This window comes from Lonchura striata, chromosome 9 (genome assembly GCF_050655825.1).
Source record: "Lonchura striata isolate lonStrDom1 chromosome 9, ASM5065582v1, whole genome shotgun sequence".
NCBI classification, from domain to species: domain Eukaryota; kingdom Metazoa; phylum Chordata; class Aves; order Passeriformes; family Estrildidae; genus Lonchura; species Lonchura striata.
Window position 1 is genome coordinate 12016446 of NC_140711.1, and position 20386 is coordinate 12036831.

Sequence of the window (20386 nt, forward strand, 5' to 3'; positions counted from 1 at the left end):
CCTGATGTCAGTTTGTAGGGTTCCCTTGGGTCTATCAGGGCAGCACAAGTTTGAGGTGGGGACAACTTCGGTGTGGGGTCCATCCTTCAATATAAGGATTTTTTGCAGTCAGGGCCTGGGGCCCCTGGGCACATCCTTTTTCCATTTTCCCTGGGAAAGAAAACTCAGCAGTCCAGGTTCCTGATGTCAGTTTGTAAAGCTCCCTTGGGTCTATCAGGGCAGCACAAGTTTGAGGTGGGGACAACTTCGGTGTGGGGTCCATCCTTCAATATAAGGATTTTTTGCAGTCAGGGCCAGGGGCCCCTGGGCACATCCTTTTTCCATTTTCCCTGGGAAAGAAAACTCAGCAGTCCAGGTTCCTGATGTCAGTTTGTAGGGCTCCCTTGGGTCTATCAGGGCAGCACAAGTTTGAGGTGGGGACAACTTCGGTGTGGGGTCCATCCTTCGATATAAGGATTTTTTGCAATCAGGGCCAGGGGCCCCTGGGCACACCCTGTTATCATTTTCCCTGGGAAAGAAAACTCAGCAGTCCAGGTTCCTGATATCAGTTTGTAGGGTTCCCTTGGGTCTATCAGGGCAGCACAAGTTTGAGGTGTGGAGAACTTCGGTGTGGGGTCCGTCCTTCAATATAAGGAATTTTTGCAGTCAGGGCCAGGGGCCCCTGGGCACATCCTTTTTCCATTTTCCCTGGGAAAGAAACTCAGCAGTCCAGGTTCCTGATGTCAGTTTGTAGGGCTCCCTTGGGTCTATCAGGGCAGCACAAGTTTGAGGTGGGGACAACTTCGGTGTTGGGTCCATCCTTCGATATAAGGATTCTTTGCAGTGAGGCCCCAGCCCAGGGCCAGGGGCCTCTGGGCACATCCTTTTTCCATTTTCCCTGGGAAAGAAAACTCAGCAGTCCAGGTTCCTGATGTCAGTTTGTAGGGCTCCCTTGGGTCTATCAGGGCAGCACAAGTTTGAGGTGGGGACAACTTCGGTGTGGGGTCCATCCTTCGATATAAGGATTCTTTGCAGTCAGGGCCAGGGGCCCCTGGGCACATCCTTTTTCCATTTTCCCTGGGAAAGAAAACTCAGCAGTCCAGGTTCCTGATGTCAGTTTGTAGGGCTCCCTTGGGTCTATCAGGGCAGCACAAGTTAGAGGTGGGGACATCTTCGGTGTGGTGTCCATCCTTCGCTGTAAGGATTCTTTGCAGAGAGGCTCCAGCCAAGGGCCAGGGGACCCTGGGCACATCCTTTTTCCATTTTCCCTGGGAAAGAAACTCAGCAGTCCAGCTTCCTGATGTCAGTTTGTAGGGCTCCCTTGGGTGTATCAGGGCAGCACAAGTTTGAGGTGGGGACAAATTCGGTGTGGGGCCCATCCTTCGATATAAGGATTTTTTGCAGTCAGGGCCAGGGGCCCCTGGGCACAACCTTTTTCCATTTTCCCTGGGAAGGAAAACTCAGCAGTCCAGGTTCCTGATGTCAGTTTGTAGGGCTCCCTTGGGTCTATCAGGGCAGCACAAGTTTGAGGTGGGGACAACTTCGGTGTTGGGTCCATCCTTCGATATAAGGATTCTTTGCAGTGAGGCCCCAGCCCAGGGCCAGGGGTCCCCTGGGAACATCCTTTTTCCATTTTCCCTGGGAAAGAAAACTCAGCAGTCCAGGTTCCTGATGTCAGTTTGTAGGGTTCCCTTGGGTCTATCAGGGCAGCACAAGTTTGAGGTGGGGACAACTTCGGTGTGGGGTCCATCCTTCGATATAAGGATTTTTTGCAGTCAGGGCCAGGGGCCCCTGGGCACATCCTTTTTCCATTTTCCCTGGGAAAGAAAACTCAGCAGTCCAGGTTCCTGATGTCAGTTTGTATGGCTCCCTTGGGTGTATCAGGGCAGCACAAGTGTGAGGTGGGGAAAACTTCGGTGTGGGGTCCATACTTATATATAAGGATTTTTTGCTGTCAGGGCCAGGGGCCCAGGGCCAGGGGCCCCTGGGCACATCCTTTTTTCATTTTCCCTGGGAAAGAAAACTCAGCAGTCCAGGTTCCTGATGTCAGTTTGTAGGGCTCCCTTGGGTCTATCAGGGCAGCACAAGTTTGAGGTGGGGACAACTTCGGTGTGGGGTCCATCCTTCGATATAAGGATTCTTTGCAGTCAGGGCCAGGGGCCCCTGGGCACATCCTTTTTCCATTTTCCCTGGGAAAGAAAACTCAGCAGTCCAAGTTCCTGATGTCAGTTTCTAGGGCTCCCTTGGGTCTATCAGGGCAGCACAAGTGTGAGGTGGGGACAACTTCGGTGTGGGGTCCATCCTTCGATATAAAGATTCTTTGCAGTGAGGCGCCAGCCCCGGGCCAGGGGCCCCTGGGCACATCCTTTTTCCATTTTCCCTGGGAAAGAAAACTCAGCAGTCCAGGTTCCTGATGTCAGTTTGTAGGGTTCCCTTGGGTCTATCAGGGCAGCACAAGTTTGAGGTGGGGACAACTTCGGTGTGGGGTCCATCCTTCAATATAAAGATTTTTTGCAGTCAGGGCCTGGGGCCCCTGGGCACATCCTTTTTCCATTTTCCCTGGGAAAGAAAACTCAGCAGTCCAGGTTCCTGATGTCAGTTTGTAAAGCTCCCTTGGGTCTATCAGGGCAGCACAAGTTTGAGGTGGGGACAACTTCGGTGTGGGGTCCATCCTTCAATATAAGGATTTTTTGCAGTCAGGGCCTGGGGCCCCTGGGCACATCCTTTTTCCATTTTCCCTGGGAAAGAAAACTCAGCAGTCCAGGTTCCTGATGTCAGTTTGTAGGGTTCCCTTGGGTCTATCAGGGCAGCACAAGTTTGAGGTGGGGACAACTTCGGTGTGGGGTCCATCCGTCAATATAAGGATTTTTTGCAGTCAGGGCCAGGGGCCCCTGGGCACATCCTTTTTCCATTTTCCCTGGGAAAGAAAACTCAGCAGTCCAGGTTCCTGATGTCAGTTTGTAGGGCTCCCTTGGGTCTATCAGGGCAGCACAAGTTTGAGGTGGGGACAACTTCGGTGTGGGGTCCATCCTTCGATATAAGGATTTTTTGCAATCAGGGCCAGGGGCCCCTGGGCACACCCTGTTATCATTTTCCCTGGGAAAGAAAACTCAGCAGTCCAGGTTCCTGATATCAGTTTGTAGGGTTCCCTTGGGTCTATCAGGGCAGCACAAGTTTGAGGTGTGGAGAACTTCGGTGTGGGGTCCGTCCTTCAATATAAGGATTTTTTGCAGTCAGGGCCAGGGGCCCCTGGGCACATCCTTTTTCCATTTTCCCTGGGAAAGAAACTCAGCAGTCCAGGTTCCTGATGTCAGTTTGTAGGGCTCCCTTGGGTCTATCAGGGCAGCACAAGTTTGAGGTGGGGACAACTTCGGTGTTGGGTCCATCCTTCGATATAAGGATTCTTTGCAGTGAGGCCCCAGCCCAGGGCCAGGGGCCTCTGGGCACATCCTTTTTCCATTTTCCCTGGGAAAGAAAACTCAGCAGTCCAGGTTCCTGATGTCAGTTTGTAGGGCTCCCTTGGGTCTATCAGGGCAGCACAAGTTTGAGGTGGGGACAACTTCGGTCTGGGGTCCATCCTTCGATATAAGGATTCTTTGCAGTGAGGCCCCAGCCCAGGGCCAGGGGCCCCTGGGCACATCCTTTTTCCATTTTCCCTGGGAAAGAAAACTCAGCAGTCCAGGTTCCTGATGTCAGTTTGTAGGGCTCCCTTGGGTCTATCAGGGCAGCACAAGTTTGAGGTGGGGACAACTTCGGTGTGGGGTCCATCCTTCGATATAAGGATTTTTGCAGTCAGGGCCAGGGGCCCCTGGGCACATCCTTTTTCCATTTCCCCAGGGAAAGAAAACTCAGCAGTCCAGGTTCCTGATGTCAGTTTGTAGGGCTCCCTTGGGTGTATCAGGGCAGCACAAGTTTGAGGTGGGGACAACTTCGGTGTGGGGTCCATCCTTTGATATAAGGATTTTTTGCAGTCAGGGACAGGGGCCCCTGGGCACATCCTTTTTCCATTTTCCCTGGGAAAGAAAACTCAGCAGTCCAGGTTCCTGATGTCAGTTTGTAGGGCTCCCTTGGGTCTATCAGGGCAGCACAAGTTTGAGGTGGGGACAACTTCGGTGTGGGGTCCATCCTTCGATATAAGGATTTTTTGCAGTCAGGGCCAGGGGCCCCTGGGCACATCCTTTTTCCATTTTCCCTGGGAAAGAAAACTCAGCAGTCCAGGTTCCTGATGTCAGTTTGTATGGCTCCCTTGGGTGTATCAGGGCAGCACAAGTGTGAGGTGGGGAAAACTTCGGTGTGGGGTCCATACTTATATATAAGGATTTTTTGTAGTGAGGCCCCAGCCCAGGGCCAGAGGCCCCTGGGCACATCCTTTTTCCATTTTCCCTGGGAAAGAAAACTCAGCAGTCCAGGTTCCTGATGTCAGTTTGTAGGGCTCCCTTGCGTCTATCAGGGCAGCACAAGTTAGAAGTGGGGATATCTTCGGTGTGGTGTCCATCCTTCGATATAAGGATTCTTTGCAGAGAGGCTCCAGCCAAGGGCCAGGGGACCCTGGGCACATCCTTTTTCCATTTTCCCTGGGAAAGAAACTCAGCAGTCCAGGTTCCTGATGTCAGTTTGTAGGGCTCCCTTGGGTGTATCAGGGCAGCACAAGTTTGAGGTGGGGACAACTTCGGTGTGGGGCCCATCCTTCGATATAAGGATTTTTTGCAGTCAGGGCCAGGGGCCCCTGGGCACATCCTTTTTCCATTTTCCCTGGGAAAGAAAACTCAGCAGTCCAGGTTCCTGATGTCAGTTTGTAGGGCTCCCTTGGGTCTATCAGGGCAGCACAAGTGTGAGGTGGGGACAACTTCGGTGTGGGGTCCATCCTTCGATATAAGGATTTTTTGCAGTCAGGGCCAGGGGCCCCTGGGCACATTCTTTTTCCATTTTCCCTGGGAAAGAAAACTCAGCAATCCAGGTTCCTGATGTCAGTTTGTAGGGCTCCCTTGGGTCTATCAGGGCAGCACAAGTTTGAAGTGGGGACAACTTCGGTGTGGGGTCCATCCTTCGATATAAGGATTTTTTGCTGTCAGGGCCAGGGGCCCAGGGCCAGGGGCCCCTGGGCGCATTCTTTTTCCCTTTTCCCTGGGAAAGAAAACTCAGCAGTCCAGGTTCCTGATGTCAGTTTGTAGGGCTCCCTTGGGTGTATCAGGGCAGCACAAGTTTGAGGTGGGGACAACTTCGGTGTGGGGTCCATCCTTCGATATAAGGATTTTTTGCAGTCAGGGCCAGGGGCCCCTGGGCACATCCTTTTTCCATTTTCCCTGGGAAAGAAAACTCAGCAGTCCAGGTTCCTGATGTCAGTTTGTAGGGCTCCCTTGGGTCTATCAGGGCAGCACAAGTTAGAGGTGGGGACATCTTCGGTGTGGTGTCCATCCTTCGATGTAAGGATTCTTTGCAGAGAGGCTCCAGCCAAGGGCCAGGGAACCCTGGGCACATCCTTTTTCCATTTTCCCTGGGAAAGAAACTCAGCAGTCCAGCTTCCTGATGTCAGTTTGTAGGGCTCCCTTGGGTGTATCAGGGCAGCACAAGTTTGAGGTGGGGACAAATTCGGTGTGGGGCCCATCCTTCGATATAAGGATTTTTTGCAGTCAGGGCCAGGGGCCCCTGGGCACAACCTTTTTCCATTTTCCCTGGGAAGGAAAACTCAGCAGTCCAGGTTCCTGATGTCAGTTTGTAGGGCTCCCTTGGGTCTATCAGGGCAGCACAAGTTTGAGGTGGGGACAACTTCGGTGTTGGGTCCATCCTTCGATATAAGGATTCTTTGCAGTGAGGCCCCAGCCCAGGGCCAGGGGTCCCCTGGGAACATCCTTTTTCCATTTTCCCTGGGAAAGAAAACTCAGCAGTCCAGGTTCCTGATGTCAGTTTGTAGGGTTCCCTTGGGTGTATCAGGGCAGCACAAGTTTGAGGTGGGGACAACTTCGGTGTGGGGTCCATCCTTCGATATAAGGATTTTTTGCAGTCAGGGCCAGGGGCCCCTGGGCACATCCTTTTTCCATTTTCCCTGGGAAAGAAAACTCAGCAGTCCAGGTTCCTGATGTCAGTTTGTATGGCTCCCTTGGGTGTATCAGGGCAGCACAAGTGTGAGGTGGGGAAAACTTCGGTGTGGGGTCCATACTTATATATAAGGATTTTTTGCTGTCAGGGCCAGGGGCCCAGGGCCAGGGGCCCCTGGGCACATCCTTTTTTCATTTTCCCTGGGAAAGAAAACTCAGCAGTCCAGGTTCCTGATGTCAGTTTGTAGGGCTCCCTTGGGTGTATCAGGGCAGCACAAGTTTGAGGTGGGGACAACTTCGGTGTGGGGTCCATCCTTCGATATAAGGATTTTTTGCAGTCAGGGCCAGGGGCCCCTGGGCACATCCTTTTTCCATTTTCCCTGGGAAAGAAAACTCAGCAGTCCAAGTTCCTGATATCAGTTTCTAGGGCTCCCTTGGGTCTATCAGGGCAGCACAAGTTTGAGGTGGGGACAACTTCGGTGTTGGGTCCATCCTTCGATATAAGGATTCTTTGCAGTGAGGCCCCAGCCCAGGGCCAGGGGCCCCTGGGCACATCCTTTTTCCATTTTCCCTGGGAAAGAAAACTCAGCAGTCCAGGTTCCTGATGTCAGTTTGTAGGGTTCCCTTGGGTCTATCAGGGCAGCACAAGTTTGAGGTGGGGACAACTTCGGTGTGGGGTCCATCCTTCGATATAAGGATTTTTTGCAGTCAGGGCCAGGGGCCCCTGGGCACACCCTTTTATCATTTTCCCTGGGAAAGAAAACTCAGCAGTCCAGGTTCCTGATGTCAGTTTGTAGGGCTCCCTTGGGTCTATCAGGGCAGCACAAGTTTGAGGTGGGGACAAATTCGGTGTGGTGTCCATCCTTCGATATAAGGATTCTTTGCAGAGAGGCTCCAGCCATGGGCCATGGGACCCTGGGCATATCCTTTTTCCATTTTCCCTGGGAAAGAAACTCAGCAGTCCAGGTTCCTGATGTCAGTTTGTAGGGCTCTCTTGGGTGTATCAGGGCAGCACAAGTTTGAGGTGGGGACAACTTCGGTGTGGGGTCCATCCTTCGATATAAGGATTTTTTGCAGTCAGGGCCAGGGGCCCCTGGGCACATCCTTTTTCCATTTTCCCTGGGAAAGAAAACTCAGCAGTCCAGGTTCCTGATGTCAGTTTGTAGGGCTCCCTTGGGTCTATCAGGGCAGCACAAGTTTGAGGTGGGGACAACTTCGGTGTGGGGTCCATCCTTCGATATAAGGATTTTTTGCAGTCAGGGCCAGGGGCCCCTGGGCACATCCTTTTTCCATTTTCCCTGGGAAAGAAAACTCAGCAGTCCAGGTTCCTGATGTCAGTTTGTAGGGCTCCCTTGGGTCTATCAGGGCAGCACAAGTTTGAGGTGGGGACAACTTCGGTGTGGGGTCCATCCTTCGATATAAAGATTTTTTGAAGTCAGGGCCAGGGGCCCCTGGGCACATCCTATGGCCATTTTCCCTGGGAAAGAAAACTCAGCAGTCCAAGTTCCTGATGTCAGTTTGTAGGGCTCCCTTGGGTGTATCAGGGCAGCACAAGTTAGAGGTGGGGACATCTTCGGTGTGGTGTCCATCCTTCGATATAAGGATTCTTTGCAGAGAGGCTCCAGCCCAGGGCCAGGGGACCCTGGGCACATCCTTTTTCCATTTTCCCTGGGAAAGAAACTCAGCAGTCCAGGTTCCTGATGTCAGTTTGTAGGGCTCCCTTGGGTGTATCAGGGCAGCACAAGTTTGAGGTGGGGACAAATTCGGTGTGGGGCCCATCCTTCGATATATGGATTTTTTGCAGTCAGGGCCAGGGGCCCCTGGGCACAACCTTTTTCCATTTTCCCTGGGAAGGAAAACTCAGCAGTCCAGGTTCCTGATGTCAGTTTGTAGGGCTCCCTTGGGTCTATCAGGGCAGCACAAGTTTGAGGTGGGGACAATTTCGGTGTGGGGTCCATCCTTCGATATAAGGATTTTTTGCTGTCAGGGCCAGGGGCCCAGGGCCAGGGGGCCCCTGGGAACATCCTTTTTCCATTTTCCCTGGGAAAGAAAACTCAGCAGTCCAGGTTCCTGATGTCAGTTTGTAGGGCTCCCTTGGGTCTATCAGGGCAGCACAAGTTTGAGGTGGGGACAACTTCGGTGTTGGGTCCATCCTTCGATATAAGGATTCTTTGCAGTGAGGCCCCAGCCCAGGGCCAGGGGCCTCTGGGCACATCCTTTTTCCATTTTCCCTGGGAAAGAAAACTCAGCAGTCCAGGTTCCTGATGTCAGTTTGTAGGGTTCCCTTGGGTCTATCAGGGCAGCACAAGTTTGAGGTGGGGACAACTTCGGTGTGGGGTCCATCCTTCGATATAAGGATTTTTTGCAGTCAGGGCCAGGGGCCCCTGGGCACATCCTTTTTCCATTTTCCCTGGGAAAGAAAACTCAGCAGTCCAGGTTCCTGATGTCAGTTTGTATGGCTCCCTTGGGTGTATCAGGGCAGCACAAGTGTGAGGTGGGTAAAACTTCGGTGTGGGGTCCATACTTATATATAAGGATTTTTTGTAGTGAGGCCCCAGCCCAGGGCCAGAGGCCCCTGGGCACATCCTTTTTCCATTTTCCCTGGGAAAGAAAACTCAGCAGTCCAGGTTCCTGATGTCAGTTTGTAGGGCTCCCTTGCGTCTATCAGGGCAGCACAAGTTAGAGTTGGGGACATCTTCGGTGTGGTGTCCATCCTTCGATATAAGGATTCTTTGCAGAGAGGCTCCAGCCAAGGGCCATGGGACCCTGGGCACATCCTTTTTCCATTTTCCCTGGGAAAGAAACTCAGCAGTCCAGGTTCCTGATGTCAGTTTGTAGGGCTCCCTTGGGTGTATCAGGGCAGCACAAGTTTGAGGTGGGGACAACTTCGGTGTGGGGTCCATCCTTCGATATAAGGATTTTTTGCAATCAGGGCCATGGGCCCCTGGGCACACCCTTTTATCATTTTCCCTCGGAAAGAAAACTCAGCAGTCCAGGTTCCTGATGTCAGTTTGTAGGGCTCCCTTGGGTCTATCAGGGCAGCACAAGTTTGAGGTGGGGACAAATTCGGTGTGGTGTCCATCCTTCGATATAAGGATTCTTTGCAGAGAGGCTCCAGCCATGGGCCAGGGGCCCCTGGGCACATCCTTTTTCCATTTTCCCTGGGAAAGAAACTCAGCAATCCAGGTTCCTGATGTCAGTTTGTAGGACTCCCTTGGGTCTATCAGGGCAGCACAAGTTTGAGGTGGGGACAACTTCGGTGTGGGGTCCATCCTTCGATATAAGGATTTTTTGCAGTCAGGGCCAGGGGCCCCTGGGCACATCCTTTTTCCATTTTCCCTGGGAAAGAAAACTCAGCAGTCCAGGTTCCTGATGTCAGTTTGTAGGGCTCCCTTGCGTCTATCAGGGCAGCACAAGTTTGAGGTGGGGACAACTTCGGTGTGGGGTCCATCCTTCGATATAAGGATTTTTTGCAGTCAGGGCCAGGGGCCCCTGGGCACATCCTTTTTCCATTTTCCCTGGGAAAGAAAACTCAGCAGTCCAGGTTCCTGATGTCAGTTTGTAGGGCTCCCTTGGGTCTATCAGGGCAGCACAAGTTTGAGGTGGGGACAACTTCGGTGTGGGGTCCATCCTTCGATATAAGGATTTTTTGCAGTCAGGGCCAGGGGCCCCTGGGCACATCCTTTTTCCATTTTCCCTGGGAAAGAAAACTCAGCAGTCCAGGTTCCTGATGTCAGTTTGTAGGGCTCCCTTGGGTCTATCAGGGCAGCACAAGTTTGAGGTGGGGACAACTTCGGTGTGGGGTCCATCCTTCGATATAAGGATTTTTTGCTGTCAGGGCCAGGGGCCCAGGGCCAGGGGGCCCCTGGGAACATCCTTTTTCCATTTTCCCTGGGAAAGAAAACTCAGCAGTCCAGGTTCCTGATGTCAGTTTGTAGGGCTCCCTTGGGTCTATCAGGGCAGCACAAGTTTGAGGTGGGGACAACTTCGGTGTTGGGTCCATCCTTCGATATAAGGATTCTTTGCAGTGAGGCCCCAGCCCAGGGCCAGGGGCCCCTGGGCACATCCTTTTTCCATTTTCCCTGGGAAAGAAAACTCAGCAGTCCAGGTTCCTGATGTCAGTTTGTAGGGTTCCCTTGGGTCTATCAGGGCAGCACAAGTTTGAGGTGGGGACAACTTCGCTGTGGGGTCCATCCTTCGATATAAGGATTTTTTGCATTCAGGGCCAGGGGCCCCTGGGCACACCCTTTTATCATTTTCCCTCGGAAAGAAAACTCAGCAGTCCAGGTTCCTGATGTCAGTTTGTAGGGCTCCCTTGGGTCTATCAGGGCAGCACAAGTTTGAGGTGGGGACAAATTCGGTGTGGTGTCCATCCTTCGATATAAGGATTCTTTGCAGAGAGGCTCCAGCCATGGGCCAGGGGCCCCTGGGCACATCCTTTTTCCATTTTCCCTGGGAAAGAAACTCAGCAGTCCAGGTTCCTGATGTCAGTTTGTAGGGCTCTCTTGGGTGTATCAGGGCAGCACAAGTTTGAGGTGGGGACAACTTCGGTGTGGGGTCCATCCTTCGATATAAGGATTTTTTGCAGTCAGGGCCAGGGGCCCCTGGGCACATCCTTTTTCCATTTTCCCTGGGAAAGAAAACTCAGCAGTCCAGGTTCCTGATGTCAGTTTGTAGGGCTCCCTTGGGTCTATCAGGGCAGCACAAGTGTGAGGTGGGGACAACTTCGGTGTGGGGTCCATCCTTCGATATAAGGATTTTTTGCAGTCAGGGCCAGGGGCCCCTGGGCACATCCTTTTTCCATTTTCCCTGGGAAAGAAAACTCAGCAGTCCAGGTTCCTGATGTCAGTTTGTAGGGCTCCCTTGGGTCTATCAGGGCAGCACAAGTTTGAGGTGGGGACAACTTCGGTGTGGGGTCCATCCTTCGATATAAGGATTTTTTGCAGTCAGGGCCAGGGGCCCCTGGGCACATCCTTTTTCCATTTTCCCTGGGAAAGAAAACTCAGCAGTCCAGGTTCCTGATGTCAGTTTGTAGGGCTCCCTTGGGTGTATCAGGGCAGCACAAGTTAGAGGTGGGGACATCTTCGGTGTGGTGTCCATCCTTCGATATAAGGATTCTTTGCAGAGAGGCTCCAGCCATGAGCCCGGGGACCCTGGGCACATCCTTTTTCCATTTTCCCTGGGAAAGAAACTCAGCAGTCCAGGTTCCTGATGTCAGTTTGTAGGGCTCCCTTGGGTGTATCAGGGCAGCACAAGTTTGAGGTGGGGACAATTTCGGTGTGGGGTCCATCCTTCGATATATGGATTTTTTGCAGTCAGGGCCAGGGGCCCCTGGGCACAACCTTTTTCCATTTTCCCTGGGAAGGAAAACTCAGCAGTCCAGGTTCCTGATGTCAGTTTGTAGGGCTCCCTTGGGTCTATCAGGGCAGCACAAGTTTGAGGTGGGGACAATTTCGGTGTGGGGTCCATCCTTCGATATAAGGATTTTTTGCTGTCAGGGCCAGGGGCCCAGGGCCAGGGGGCCCCTGGGAACATCCTTTTTCCATTTTCCCTGGGAAAGAAAACTCAGCAGTCCAGGTTCCTGATGTCAGTTTGTAGGGCTCCCTTGGGTCTATCAGGGCAGCACAAGTTTGAGGTGGGGACAACTTCGGTGTTGGGTCCATCCTTCGATATAAGGATTCTTTGCAGTGAGGCCCCAGCCCAGGGCCAGGGGCCTCTGGGCACATCCTTTTTCCATTTTCCCTGGGAAAGAAAACTCAGCAGTCCAGGTTCCTGATGTCAGTTTGTAGGGCTCCCTTGGGTCTATCAGGGCAGCACAAGTTTGAGGTGGGGACAACTTCGGTGTGGGGTCCATCCTTCGATATAAGGATTCTTTGCAGTCAGGGCCAGGGGCCCCTGGGCACATCCTTTTTCCATTTTCCCTGGGAAAGAAAACTCAGCAGTCCAGGTTCCTGATGTCAGTTTGTAGGGCTCCCTTGGGTCTATCAGGGCAGCACAAGTTAGAGGTGGGGACATCTTCGGTGTGGTGTCCATCCTTCGCTGTAAGGATTCTTTGCAGAGAGGCTCCAGCCAAGGGCCAGGGGACCCTGGGCACATCCTTTTTCCATTTTCCCTGGGAAAGAAACTCAGCAGTCCAGCTTCCTGATGTCAGTTTGTAGGGCTCCCTTGGGTGTATCAGGGCAGCACAAGTTTGAGGTGGGGACAAATTCGGTGTGGGGCCCATCCTTCGATATAAGGATTTTTTGCAGTCAGGGCCAGGGGCCCCTGGGCACAACCTTTTTCCATTTTCCCTGGGAAGGAAAACTCAGCAGTCCAGGTTCCTGATGTCAGTTTGTAGGGCTCCCTTGGGTCTATCAGGGCAGCACAAGTTTGAGGTGGGGACAACTTCGGTGTTGGGTCCATCCTTCGATATAAGGATTCTTTGCAGTGAGGCCCCAGCCCAGGGCCAGGGGTCCCCTGGGAACATCCTTTTTCCATTTTCCCTGGGAAAGAAAACTCAGCAGTCCAGGTTCCTGATGTCAGTTTGTAGGGTTCCCTTGGGTCTATCAGGGCAGCACAAGTTTGAGGTGGGGACAACTTCGGTGTGGGGTCCATCCTTCGATATAAGGATTTTTTGCAGTCAGGGCCAGGGGCCCCTGGGCACATCCTTTTTCCATTTTCCCTGGGAAAGAAAACTCAGCAGTCCAGGTTCCTGATGTCAGTTTGTATGGCTCCCTTGGGTGTATCAGGGCAGCACAAGTGTGAGGTGGGGAAAACTTCGGTGTGGGGTCCATACTTATATATAAGGATTTTTTGCTGTCAGGGCCAGGGGCCCAGGGCCAGGGGCCCCTGGGCACATCCTTTTTCCATTTTCCCTGGGAAAGAAAACTCAGCAGTCCAGGTTCCTGATGTCAGTTTGTAGGGCTCCCTTGGGTGTATCAGGGCAGCACAAGTTTGAGGTGGGGACAACTTCGGTGTGGGGTCCATCCTTCGATATAAGGATTTTTTGCAGTCAGAGCCAGGGGCCCCTGGGCACATCCTTTTTCCATTTTCCCTGGGAAAGAAAACTCAGCAGTCCAAGTTCCTGATGTCATTTTCTAGGGCTCCCTTGGGTCTATCAGGGCAGCACAAGTGTGAGGTGGGGACAACTTCGGTGTGGGGTCCATCCTTCGATATAAAGATTCTTTGCAGTGAGGCGCCAGCCCCGGGCCAGGGGCCCCTGGGCACATCCTTTTTCCATTTTCCCTGGGAAAGAAAACTCAGCAGTCCAGGTTCCTGATGTCAGTTTGTAGGGTTCCCTTGGGTCTATCAGGGCAGCACAAGTTTGAGGTGGGGACAACTTCGGTGTGGGGTCCATCCTTCAATATAAAGATTTTTTGCAGTCAGGGCCTGGGGCCCCTGGGCACATCCTTTTTCCATTTTCCCTGGGAAAGAAAACTCAGCAGTCCAGGTTCCTGATGTCAGTTTGTAAAGCTCCCTTGGGTCTATCAGGGCAGCACAAGTTTGAGGTGGGGACAACTTCGGTGTGGGGTCCATCCTTCAATATAAGGATTTTTTGCAGTCAGGGCCTGGGGCCCCTGGGCACATCCTTTTTCCATTTTCCCTGGGAAAGAAAACTCAGCAGTCCAGGTTCCTGATGTCAGTTTGTAGAGTTCCCTTGGGTCTATCAGGGCAGCACAAGTTTGAGGTGGGGACAACTTCGGTGTGGGGTCCATCCGTCAATATAAGGATTTTTTGCAGTCAGGGCCAGGGGCCCCTGGGCACATCCTTTTTCCATTTTCCCTGGGAAAGAAAACTCAGCAGTCCAGGTTCCTGATGTCAGTTTGTAGGGCTCCCTTGGGTCTATCAGGGCAGCACAAGTTTGAGGTGGGGACAACTTCGGTGTGGGGTCCATCCTTCGATATAAGGATTTTTTGCTGTCAGGGCCAGGGGCCCAGGGCCAGGGGGCCCCTGGGAACATCCTTTTTCCATTTTCCCTGGGAAAGAAAACTCAGCAGTCCAGGTTCCTGATGTCAGTTTGTAGGGCTCCCTTGGGTCTATCAGGGCAGCACAAGTTTGAGGTGGGGACAACTTCGGTGTTGGGTCCATCCTTCGATATAAGGATTCTTTGCAGTGAGGCCCCAGCCCAGGGCCAGGGGCCCCTGGGCACATCCTTTTTCCATTTTCCCTGGGAAAGAAAACTCAGCAGTCCAGGTTCCTGATGTCAGTTTGTAGGGTTCCCTTGGGTCTATCAGGGCAGCACAAGTTTGAGGTGGGGACAACTTCGCTGTGGGGTCCATCCTTCGATATAAGGATTTTTTGCATTCAGGGCCAGGGGCCCCTGGGCACACCCTTTTATCATTTTCCCTCGGAAAGAAAACTCAGCAGTCCAGGTTCCTGATGTCAGTTTGTAGGGCTCCCTTGGGTCTATCAGGGCAGCACAAGTTTGAGGTGGGGACAAATTCGGTGTGGTGTCCATCCTTCGATATAAGGATTCTTTGCAGAGAGGCTCCAGCCATGGGCCAGGGGCCCCTGGGCACATCCTTTTTCCATTTTCCCTGGGAAAGAAACTCAGCAGTCCAGGTTCCTGATGTCAGTTTGTAGGGCTCTCTTGGGTGTATCAGGGCAGCACAAGTTTGAGGTGGGGACAACTTCGGTGTGGGGTCCATCCTTCGATATAAGGATTTTTTGCAGTCAGGGCCAGGGGCCCCTGGGCACATCCTTTTTCCATTTTCCCTGGGAAAGAAAACTCAGCAGTCCAGGTTCCTGATGTCAGTTTGTAGGGCTCCCTTGGGTCTATCAGGGCAGCACAAGTGTGAGGTGGGGACAACTTCGGTGTGGGGTCCATCCTTCGATATAAGGATTTTTTGCAGTCAGGGCCAGGGGCCCCTGGGCACATCCTTTTTCCATTTTCCCTGGGAAAGAAAACTCAGCAGTCCAGGTTCCTGATGTCAGTTTGTAGGGCTCCCTTGGGTCTATCAGGGCAGCACAAGTTTGAGGTGGGGACAACTTCGGTGTGGGGTCCATCCTTCGATATAAGGATTTTTTGCAGTCAGGGCCAGGGGCCCCTGGGCACATCCTTTTTCCATTTTCCCTGGGAAAGAAAACTCAGCAGTCCAGGTTCCTGATGTCAGTTTGTAGGGCTCCCTTGGGTGTATCAGGGCAGCACAAGTTAGAGGTGGGGACATCTTCGGTGTGGTGTCCATCCTTCGATATAAGGATTCTTTGCAGAGAGGCTCCAGCCATGAGCCCGGGGACCCTGGGCACATCCTTTTTCCATTTTCCCTGGGAAAGAAACTCAGCAGTCCAGGTTCCTGATGTCAGTTTGTAGGGCTCCCTTGGGTGTATCAGGGCAGCACAAGTTTGAGGTGGGGACAATTTCGGTGTGGGGTCCATCCTTCGATATATGGATTTTTTGCAGTCAGGGCCAGGGGCCCCTGGGCACAACCTTTTTCCATTTTCCCTGGGAAGGAAAACTCAGCAGTCCAGGTTCCTGATGTCAGTTTGTAGGGCTCCCTTGGGTCTATCAGGGCAGCACAAGTTTGAGGTGGGGACAATTTCGGTGTGGGGTCCATCCTTCGATATAAGGATTTTTTGCTGTCAGGGCCAGGGGCCCAGGGCCAGGGGGCCCCTGGGAACATCCTTTTTCCATTTTCCCTGGGAAAGAAAACTCAGCAGTCCAGGTTCCTGATGTCAGTTTGTAGGGCTCCCTTGGGTCTATCAGGGCAGCACAAGTTTGAGGTGGGGACAACTTCGGTGTTGGGTCCATCCTTCGATATAAGGATTCTTTGCAGTGAGGCCCCAGCCCAGGGCCAGGGGCCTCTGGGCACATCCTTTTTCCATTTTCCCTGGGAAAGAAAACTCAGCAGTCCAGGTTCCTGATGTCAGTTTGTAGGGCTCCCTTGGGTCTATCAGGGCAGCACAAGTTTGAGGTGGGGACAACTTCGGTGTGGGGTCCATCCTTCGATATAAGGATTCTTTGCAGTCAGGGCCAGGGGCCCCTGGGCACATCCTTTTTCCATTTTCCCTGGGAAAGAAAACTCAGCAGTCCAGGTTCCTGATGTCAGTTTGTAGGGCTCCCTTGGGTCTATCAGGGCAGCACAAGTTAGAGGTGGGGACATCTTCGGTGTGGTGTCCATCCTTCGCTGTAAGGATTCTTTGCAGAGAGGCTCCAGCCAAGGGCCAGGGGACCCTGGGCACATCCTTTTTCCATTTTCCCTGGGAAAGAAACTCAGCAGTCCAGCTTCCTGATGTCAGTTTGTAGGGCTCCCTTGGGTGTATCAGGGCAGCACAAGTTTGAGGTGGGGACAAATTCGGTGTGGGGCCCATCCTTCGATATAAGGATTTTTTGCAGTCAGGGCCAGGGGCCCCTGGGCACAACCTTTTTCCATTTTCCCTGGGAAGGAAAACTCAGCAGTCCAGGTTCCTGATGTCAGTTTGTAGGGCTCCCTTGGGTCTATCAGGGCAGCACAAGTTTGAGGTGGGGACAACTTCGGTGTTGGGTCCATCCTTCGATATAAGGATTCTTTGCAGTGAGGCCCCAGCCCAGGGCCAGGGGTCCCCTGGGAACATCCTTTTTCCATTTTCCCTGGGAAAGAAAACTCAGCAGTCCAGGTTCCTGATGTCAGTTTGTAGGGTTCCCTTGGGTCTATCAGGGCAGCACAAGTTTGAGGTGGGGACAACTTCGGTGTGGGGTCCATCCTTCGATATAAGGATTTTTTGCAGTCAGGGCCAGGGGCCCCTGGGCACATCCTTTTTCCATTTTCCCTGGGAAAGAAAACTCAGCAGTCCAGGTTCCTGATGTCAGTTTGTATGGCTCCCTTGGGTGTATCAGGGCAGCACAAGTGTGAGGTGGGGAAAACTTCGGTGTGGGGTCCATACTTATATATAAGGATTTTTTGCTGTCAGGGCCAGGGGCCCAGGGCCAGGGGCCCCTGGGCACATCCTTTTTCCATTTTCCCTGGGAAAGAAAACTCAGCAGTCCAGGTTCCTGATGTCAGTTTGTAGGGCTCCCTTGGGTGTATCAGGGCAGCACAAGTTTGAGGTGGGGACAACTTCGGTGTGGGGTCCATCCTTCGATATAAGGATTTTTTGCAGTCAGAGCCAGGGGCCCCTGGGCACATCCTTTTTCCATTTTCCCTGGGAAAGAAAACTCAGCAGTCCAAGTTCCTGATGTCATTTTCTAGGGCTCCCTTGGGTCTATCAGGGCAGCACAAGTGTGAGGTGGGGACAACTTCGGTGTGGGGTCCATCCTTCGATATAAAGATTCTTTGCAGTGAGGCGCCAGCCCCGGGCCAGGGGCCCCTGGGCACATCCTTTTTCCATTTTCCCTGGGAAAGAAAACTCAGCAGTCCAGGTTCCTGATGTCAGTTTGTAGGGTTCCCTTGGGTCTATCAGGGCAGCACAAGTTTGAGGTGGGGACAACTTCGGTGTGGGGTCCATCCTTCAATATAAAGATTTTTTGCAGTCAGGGCCTGGGGCCCCTGGGCACATCCTTTTTCCATTTTCCCTGGGAAAGAAAACTCAGCAGTCCAGGTTCCTGATGTCAGTTTGTAAAGCTCCCTTGGGTCTATCAGGGCAGCACAAGTTTGAGGTGGGGACAACTTCGGTGTGGGGTCCATCCTTCAATATAAGGATTTTTTGCAGTCAGGGCCTGGGGCCCCTGGGCACATCCTTTTTCCATTTTCCCTGGGAAAGAAAACTCAGCAGTCCAGGTTCCTGATGTCAGTTTGTAGGGTTCCCTTGGGTCTATCAGGGCAGCACAAGTTTGAGGTGGGGACAACTTCGGTGTGGGGTCCATCCGTCAATATAAGGATTTTTTGCAGTCAGGGCCAGGGGCCCCTGGGCACATCCTTTTTCCATTTTCCCTGGGAAAGAAAACTCAGCAGTCCAGGTTCCTGATGTCAGTTTGTAGGGCTCCCTTGGGTCTATCAGGGCAGCACAAGTTTGAGGTGGGGACAACTTCGGTGTGGGGTCCATCCTTCGATATAAGGATTTTTTGCAATCAGGGCCAGGGGCCCCTGGGCACACCCTGTTATCATTTTCCCTGGGAAAGAAAACTCAGCAGTCCAGGTTCCTGATATCAGTTTGTAGGGTTCCCTTGGGTCTATCAGGGCAGCACAAGTTTGAGGTGTGGAGAACTTCGGTGTGGGGTCCGTCCTTCAATATAAGGATTTTTTGCAGTCAGGGCCAGGGGCCCCTGGGCACATCCTTTTTCCATTTTCCCTGGGAAAGAAACTCAGCAGTCCAGGTTCCTGATGTCAGTTTGTAGGGCTCCCTTGGGTCTATCAGGGCAGCACAAGTTTGAGGTGGGGACAACTTCGGTGTTGGGTCCATCCTTCGATATAAGGATTCTTTGCAGTGAGGCCCCAGCCCAGGGCCAGGGGCCTCTGGGCACATCCTTTTTCCATTTTCCCTGGGAAAGAAAACTCAGCAGTCCAGGTTCCTGATGTCAGTTTGTAGGGCTCCCTTGGGTCTATCAGGGCAGCACAAGTTTGAGGTGGGGACAACTTCGGTCTGGGGTCCATCCTTCGATATAAGGATTCTTTGCAGTGAGGCCCCAGCCCAGGGCCAGGGGCCCCTGGGCACATCCTTTTTCCATTTTCCCTGGGAAAGAAAACTCAGCAGTCCAGGTTCCTGATGTCAGTTTGTAGGGCTCCCTTGGGTCTATCAGGGCAGCACAAGTTTGAGGTGGGGACAACTTCGGTCTGGGGTCCATCCTTCGATATAAGGATTTTTGCAGTCAGGGCCAGGGGCCCCTGGGCACATCCTTTTTCCATTTCCCCAGGGAAAGAAAACTCAGCAGTCCAGGTTCCTGATGTCAGTTTGTAGGGCTCCCTTGGGTGTATCAGGGCAGCACAAGTTTGAGGTGGGGACAACTTCGGTGTGGGGTCCATCCTTTGATATAAGGATTTTTTGCAGTCAGGGACAGGGGCCCCTGGGCACATCCTTTTTCCATTTTCCCTGGGAAAGAAAACTCAGCAGTCCAGGTTCCTGATGTCAGTTTGTAGGGCTCCCTTGGGTCTATCAGGGCAGCACAAGTTTGAGGTGGGGACAACTTCGGTGTGGGGTCCATCCTTCGATATAAGGATTTTTTGCAGTCAGGGCCAGGGGCCCCTGGGCACATCCTTTTTCCATTTTCCCTGGGAAAGAAAACTCAGCAGTCCAGGTTCCTGATGTCAGTTTGTATGGCTCCCTTGGGTGTATCAGGGCAGCACAAGTGTGAGGTGGGGAAAACTTCGGTGTGGGGTCCATACTTATATATAAGGATTTTTTGTAGTGAGGCCCCAGCCCAGGGCCAGAGGCCCCTGGGCACATCCTTTTTCCATTTTCCCTGGGAAAGAAAACTCAGCAGTCCAGGTTCCTGATGTCAGTTTGTAGGGCTCCCTTGCGTCTATCAGGGCAGCACAAGTTAGAAGTGGGGATATCTTCGGTGTGGTGTCCATCCTTCGATATAAGGATTCTTTGCAGAGAGGCTCCAGCCAAGGGCCAGGGGACCCTGGGCACATCCTTTTTCCATTTTCCCTTGGAAAGAAACTCAGCAGTCCAGGTTCCTGATGTCAGTTTGTAGGGCTCCCTTGGGTGTATCAGGGCAGCACAAGTTTGAGGTGGGGACAACTTCGGTGTGGGGCCCATCCTTCGATATAAGGATTTTTTGCAGTCAGGGCCAGGGGCCCCTGGGCACATCCTTTTTCCATTTTGCCTGGGAAAGAAAACTCAGCAGTCCAGGTTCCTGATGTCAGTTTGTAGGGCTCCCTTGGGTCTATCAGGGCAGCACAAGTGTGAGGTGGGGACAACTTCGGTGTGGGGTCCATCCTTCGATATAAGGATTTTTTGCAGTCAGGGCCAGGGGCCCCTGGGCACATTCTTTTTCCATTTTCCCTGGGAAAGAAAACTCAGCAATCCAGGTTCCTGATGTCAGTTTGTAGGGCTCCCTTGGGTCTATCAGGGCAGCACAAGTTTGAAGTGGGGACAACTTCGGTGTGGGGTCCATCCTTCGATATAAGGATTTTTTGCTGTCAGGGCCAGGGGCCCAGGGCCAGGGGCCCCTGGGCGCATCCTTTTTCCCTTTTCCCTGGGAAAGAAAACTCAGCAGTCCAGGTTCCTGATGTCAGTTTGTAGGGCTCCCTTGGGTGTATCAGGGCAGCACAAGTTTGAGGTGGGGACAACTTCGGTGTGGGGTCCATCCTTCGATATAAGGATTTTTTGCAGTCAGGGCCAGGGGCCCCTGGGCACATCCTTTTTCCATTTTCCCTGGGAAAGAAAACTCAGCAGTCCAGGTTCCTGATGTCAGTTTGTAGGGCTCCCTTGGGTCTATCAGGGCAGCACAAGTTAGAGGTGGGGACATCTTCGGTGTGGTGTCCATCCTTCGATGTAAGGATTCTTTGCAGAGAGGCTCCAGCCAAGGGCCAGGG